Source organism: Hevea brasiliensis, chromosome 2 (assembly GCF_030052815.1).
Source record: "Hevea brasiliensis isolate MT/VB/25A 57/8 chromosome 2, ASM3005281v1, whole genome shotgun sequence".
In the NCBI taxonomy this organism is placed as follows: Eukaryota; Viridiplantae; Streptophyta; class Magnoliopsida; order Malpighiales; family Euphorbiaceae; genus Hevea; species Hevea brasiliensis.
The window spans coordinates 116,190,814-116,198,082 of NC_079494.1; positions in this window are offsets into that span (position 1 = coordinate 116,190,814).

Here is a 7,269-nt window from a genome sequence, read left to right on the forward strand (position 1 = left end):
CAGGGAAGTAACTGATTTAAAAAATATATATATAATAAGATAATTTTATTTATAAAATAATTAATAAATTAATATATTAATTTAAAATTTTTTAATTTTTTATCATAATAATTTATATAAAATTAAATTAAAATTCAATAATTTTTATAAAAAAAATTAAAATTTTATAATTTTTATGAAAATATTTATAAAATTAAATGACTCCATGAGATTTACCTGCAATATATATATCAAATCTTAACTTATCAGATGATGTCGATATTCATGAGATAGAAATAAACCCATGGGTCCCTAGTGAATTGATAGGTGGGAGTAGTGCAACCTTGGATCGGGAAGCTTCAAATAACGATAAACAATAGTAGCGACATAAAAGAAAGAAGCCATTGCTTATGTTTGGTCGCTGTTTGGGTTGAAATTTGTAATTTTAATTTAATTACTAAGAAAAATTATATCAAATTACAGAATTTTATTTTAATTCCAATTTAATATAATTTAATTATAATTAAATTTAATAATACAATAGTTTATTATTTTAAAAAAATTAATTTTGATTTAAAATTAAATTAAACGATTTAGATTTAAGTTATTTTAATTCAATTATAAATTTAAAATATTAATTTTAAATTTAAACAAAATTTTATATTTTCTTTATTTGTGGATATACAAGTATTTTTATTGAACCACGTGAATTCGATTTATTCTGATTTATTGTGTATTGATTTTGGTTCTGAACCGGCCCGTATCTGGTCCAGTAGCCTTAACTGATGTCTTTGTATTGCATGTCAATAACCTAATGTGTCTTGCTCTTCGGACTGAGAGGGTAAGCATTCGACAATTTAATTCATTCTGTTTGAATAATTAAAAGATTAAATAAATTAAAATTTACGGCATATTAAATTGAATCAGGAAAATTATAATTAAATAAATCAATTTAATTTAGTTTGAGTTTAATTTAATTTAAGATTCATTTTAGATTTATTTTATATTCATTTTAAATTTAATTTTAATTATATTTTTTATTTTCAACTCTAATTTTAAACTTAATAATAACTGATTAAAAGTATAAAAAAATAATTTATTCAATTTTATTAATTTTTTAAAAATTAAAATAAATTAACAAAATTTCATAAAATAAAAAAACTAAACTAAATCAAATTATAAAAAAAAAACTACACTAAATTTTTAGATTAAATCAATTCTATTAGTTTTTTTTTTTTATTTTGAAGCAAGTATGAGTTTTATAGGAAACAAAAGAAGAATATTGTAACATCTTCACTTTAGTTAGTCCGTATGTTCTACTGTTCCGGTAGCCAATGTCGGTCCCAGTGATGAGTGACCATAACGGGAAGTGACGGTGAATGCCGTTAGTAACTTTAGACCTGGAGAAAACTTTATGAAATAATTTTTGGGACCTCAGGGAATGATTATTGGGGTTTTAATGACAATAAAATGCTAAGAAAACACAAGAAAAATTTAATTAATCGGTACACACAATTTTAGCTTGTTAAGCCAAACGGAGGGCATTTTGGTCATTTCGTCTTCAGATATGATTTTTGGCCAACTTGTCTAATTAAGTATATAAATTATATGATATCAAATATGAATAAACATTGCTAAAAATGAAATTAAAAGTGAGTAGTAAAGAGAAGAAAAGAAATAAAAATAATATTGCTTTATTAGGTAAGCATGAGGTAAGTATGAGGTCATTTAAAATATTTGGGCCAATCAAAATGCAATAAAATCACTTATAATACATTAAAAGAAAGAAAAGAAGTAAAAAAACTCTAGAAAAAGCCAGCAGCTACCTTCTTCCTCTTCATGCCGAAATTGTTTCCTCATCCCTCTCCTCCATTGCCAAGTTTTCCAAAGCTTAGTTCCTTGGTTTTTATTTAACCAAACCCTATGTTCCCAACACAAAACCTTAATCTTTCATCTTAGTGAAGCTTTTAGGAGCAAAAAGAAGTAAAAAGGAAGAGCTTTTACAAGCTTGGAATTGACTCCATTCAAGGTTAGTGCCCAATTTATTCTCTCTTTCACTCAATTCATGTTTAAGGACATGATATAAGTTGAAATTGTAAGTTTAATGCATAAATTGAACTTTGAGAACTTGGAGACTTGAACAAAATTAGGGTTTGCTCATGTAATGGTATATGAACATTGTAATGGTCAATTAGTGACCATTTAACTATATGTGATGAGGAATTGAAATGATTTAGGACAATGGAATTGAGGTTAGGTATGCTGCCCTTGGTGACCTACAGGGCTGGGTGTGAGTCTAGCAGGTTTGAACAGCTGTAACTTGAAAGGTGTAGGTGCAATTGGTGCAAGGACAATTGGACATGAAACTAGACCCATAATGGCACAACTTTGGTGAAGAAATCCTGCCTAGAAAGCCAACCCAAGTTGACCTAAAAACTACCCTAATCCGAGTGACCAACATGCTGTCCCTGGAAAATGACTAAATGAACAGTGTTTGTTCAAATGGTCATAACTCAGTGTAGAAAAGTTCAATTGACCTGAATTTTTACCAGTAGAAAGCTGAGACATAGCCCTACAACTTTCATGAAGAAAATAAACCCAAATTTTGATCATAACATATCCAAAAATTGACCTGCAGTTAGTGTACAAAAACTGCAGAATTGATTTTGCCCAGAAATTCTGGAAAAATTGCAATCCGGCCAGTTATGGTGTTAGGCCATAACTTGAGCTACAAAACTCAAAATGGAGTGATTCAAAAAAAGAAATATAACTAGACACAATAAAGAATAATTTTGATGAAGAACATTTGGCCAAATTCTCACTGTAAAATGGCCTAATGGAACAGTGAACTCTAACACTCAAAACTGAAATTTCTGAATTATTCTCCATTGGTTTTAAGTATTGTTTGGCAACTAATGCCAACACTTTTGTAAACCAAAATGTGGTATCTTGGTGAACTTAGGTTGAACAAATCTATTATAAATTAAAAAGTCAACCTTTGAGTGAAATTAGTCAAGTGAATAGTGACCTCTACATTATAAAAATAAATAGTCAAATCATTAACTGTGTAAAATGCCCTAGTATGCCTAGAATGATTGGTTTGGATAGGTTGGCATGCCAATAGGGTTCAATTAGCAGTACTGCACATGGCATTATGCCATTCTGTGATTTTATGGCTTTTAGCCATTCTAATATCAGTGTGATACCTGGCCTTGTGCCCAATGTTTACTACAGCTTATTAGCTGTTCTGTTGCACACTGGGAGACATAATGTGACTGATGGTGTGATGGCCCAAGGTACTTGGTACCCAGTGCCAGTTTACCCGTATATCCAGTCCAGTCAACTAGTATAGGTTACTTGGGCAATCAAAATAAATCTTACTAAATTTTAATCAAATAATACTACAATAATTGCCAAGAACTTAGTCTACATAAAATGTCAGTACACATTCTGCATATCCATTTTATTTTACCTATTTTATTTTATATTGGCACCACTAAGCAGAATTGCTTAGCGCGTTGCTTTTGCCATGCGCAGGTACTGGAGACATAGCTGGGGAGTCCAGCAGACCTCAGACTAGGTGATTTGTCAGATTTGCACAGAGTCCAGAGTCACCTCATATCTGCAGTGCACTTGGTAGGATATTAGGATTTTGAGTTGTATTTTGTACTTTGCATTTTGTACTAGTTTTTTATTGTAATTACAAACTCATGAAATCATATGATAATGTAAATATATGAAATTTCATGTTATTGTAATTATCAGTATATTTTGTTTAAAAATAAAATGTTGAGGAGTTATTCATGAAATTAATTCAAATTGTGATGTGAACAAAAGTTTTGAAATTTGTGATGAGAATTGGAGATTGAGTTGATATGTATGTATATTGGAGTTCTAGATTTGAAAACCATATTGGAAGTGTTTTTAACAGGTTCAGAAGAATTGTTTTTCCAGTTTACAGCCGGCACTCTGCCGGATTTTCTATAGAAATTTATGAAAAATTCAGATAAATCAAAGTTGTAAATAAATAATATAATTGGTAAAATTTAGCACTTGGTGAATAATAAATAAATTAAGAAGGATAACTTATTATGAAATAAGATATGGTGTTCCGGCATACTGTGTGGCATATCTTGCTCAGCTACACTGTAGACTGGTAAGGGGTGTCACATTTAGTAGTATCAGAGCATCGGTTTAGGAGTTTCTGGGCCTAGATAGAGTGCATACCATTGTATTGCATTTGTAAGTATTAAGGTGACACTAATGCAGATCTGTTTGTTTTCTTATTTTGATTAGGATATGGATCCTGCTTTTCAAAGAGCAGTTGATGAAGAGGTGGAGAGTCATGCTCCACCAAGGGCTGAATCTGGAGGCAGAGGAGAATCTGCTCCACCAGCAGGTGAGGCACCTGCCCAACCTCAGTTTGCGTTATTTCAGCAAATGACTGAATTTTACCTGCAAATGATGGGGGCAATTCCACCACCACAACCACAGCCACAACCTCCGCCACCACCATAGAAGTCCCATATGGAAAAACTACGAAAACATGGGGCTGTAGATTTCTCTGGGAAGAAGGAGGATGACCCCATGACAGCTGAAAATTGGCTGGATAGAACTGGAAGAGTGTTGAAATAGCTTCATTGCACCCCCGAGTAGAACCTGGAGGGTTCTGTATCCCTACTTCAAGATGATGCATACCAGTGGTGGGACACAGTATCCAGTGAGGTGCAACCGGATCAGATTACCTGGGATTTCTTCCTCACATAGTTTAGGAAGAAGTATGTTAGTAAAGTGTATCTAAAAGAGAGAAGAAGAGAATTTATCAGTCTGAGACAGAGACAGCTATCAGTGGTAGAATATGAGCGTGAATTTGTCAGGCTGGGTCGGTATGGGAGGGAGATAGTCCCTACAGAGGCTGAGAGGTGCAGAAGGTTTGAAGAAGGGCTAAATAACAATATCAAGGTCATGATAACAACATTGGAGATTATGAATTTTGCCAAATTAGTTGATGCTGCATTAAAAGTAGAAAGAGTCAGAATAAATGAGCAAAACAGAAGGGAAAGACAGCAGAAGAGGAGTCCAGGTCAGTCCAGTTCATTTTCTACTCCCAGTAAGAAGTTTAAGGGTCCTCCTGCTCAGAGTTCGGGTCAACCACAAGGTCAGGGTCAGTCTTAGGGGCCCAGACCACAGTTCACACCTTGGAGAGGCCAGTCCACACCATCAGTGGGCAGCTCTCCAGGAACAGTGTTCAGGGGACCAGCCCCAGCATCTTCTGCCTGTCCATACTGCCAGAAGTGGCATAAAGGGGACTGTTGGCGAGTGACTGGTGCTTGCTTACATTGTGGGTCTACAGAACATCAGATCAAAAATTGTCCGAAGAGGACTACTACAGTTGCCCCAACACAAACAGATAGGCCTGCCCCTATACCTCAAAGGGGTAGGAAGTCTTGTAACACCCTCATTTTCGTAGTCCGTACGTCCTACTATTCCGACGGCTAATGTTAGCCCCAGAAAGTCAGAATGTCTGGAACTACAATCCAGTGATAGTAAACAAGCATAAAATAATGAGATTTGTGATGAGAAAAATTAAGGAAAAATAAAAGAGATAAAATGTGACTAAGTTAAATGAGCCAAACCCGTAGCGATGGGTGACTACACCGAGAAGTTACGGCGAGGACCGTTAACTAGCCATAGACTGCGGGAAACTCGGGAAAATATTTTTGGGACCTAATTAAAGGTCTACTGAGGTGTAATTGACATTGAAAATGTCAAAGAAAAATTAATAAGTTAGTATAACAAAAAAACGAAAATTAAAGAAATCGGCGGTACAAGGAGTTAATCTAGAGTATCGAAAAATCTGAAATATAAACCGAAGAGGGGCATTTTGGTCATTGACACCTAGAATGGGCTTTTGACCTAAATGTCCATTAAAAATAAGTGGTATTAAATTTTTAGAACTCCATGAAAAATGAAATGCAATTAAAAGAGAAATGGGGAATTAGTTTGCAAATATTGAAACCTTGGATTAAACTAATGTTTAATTATTATTAGTGGACAATTAGTGGACCTTAGTGGGGGTATAAATACCCATAAGTGGACAGCAATGACCATTTCAACATTCATTTCTTCATTTTGCACAACCATGGCCGAAACATATTCTCTCAAAATCTCCATGGAAGGTTTCAATCAAAGCTCTCAATCCTCACCATTTTTCACATAAAACCACAAGGTGCCTTCACAAGAACTTGTGTAAGGCCGTAGCAACTCCGTACATTCTACTGTTCCGGTGACCAGTGTCGGTCCGGACAGCTAGAATGTCCGGAAAAATATTTAAATTAAAGTCAGGAACCATAATTAACTCAAATATTAATAAGAAAAATTTAATAAAAAAATTTTAGAAATAAAATACAACCAAGTAAAACGAGCCGGTGCCCAAGCGATGGGTAACCGGAGGGAAGTTGCGGTTTTTGCAACGAGGAGCCCTAGACCCGGGGGAAAAATTATAAAATAATTTTTGGGACTCCAGAAAAGGGTTATTGAGGTTCCCATGGCATTAGAATGCCAAGAAAATACCTAGAAAAATTTTTCAATCAGTCTGACCAATTTTGACCCGTTAAGCCAAACGGAGGGCATTTTGGTCATTTCGCCTTCGGAGGTGATTTTTGACCGACTTGTCCAGTTAAGTAAATAATTATTATGAACTAAAATATGAATTAATATTGATGAAAAATGAATTGAAAGTTAGTAGTGATGAAAAGAAAAGAAAAATACAATATATGCAAATTATGACATCAATGTGATGTCATTTAAAATTGGCCACCAATTACATTTAAACTATCATTTATCTAACTAATAAAAGAGGTAAATAAAGACCAAGGAAGACCAAAAAAAACGTGAGCAGCCTCTTCTTCCATAACAGCCACACCAAAAGAAAGAGAGAGAGAAAGAAAGAGAGACCTCCATTGATGTTCACTCCAAACCTTCAATTTCCTCTTCAATTAACCCTAAAACCCTAGAAACCCTTCACTAAAATTTACCCTAGCACCTTGCTAAAGCTTTTGGCAGCCAAGAAGGAGAAAGAAAGTGAGGTTTAAGGGCTTGGAAAATTCTGCCACTTGAGGTTAGTGCATTTATATCTTAAAAACTCATTATTTTCATGGTTTGGGACTTGAAACTAGTAAGGATTGTGATTTAAATTAACAAAAACTTATGTGTATAACATCTTGAATTTTGGCTGCCCTAGCTATGGAAAAGGAGGAAGTGTATTTGATGAGCTTAGAGTGAAATAGA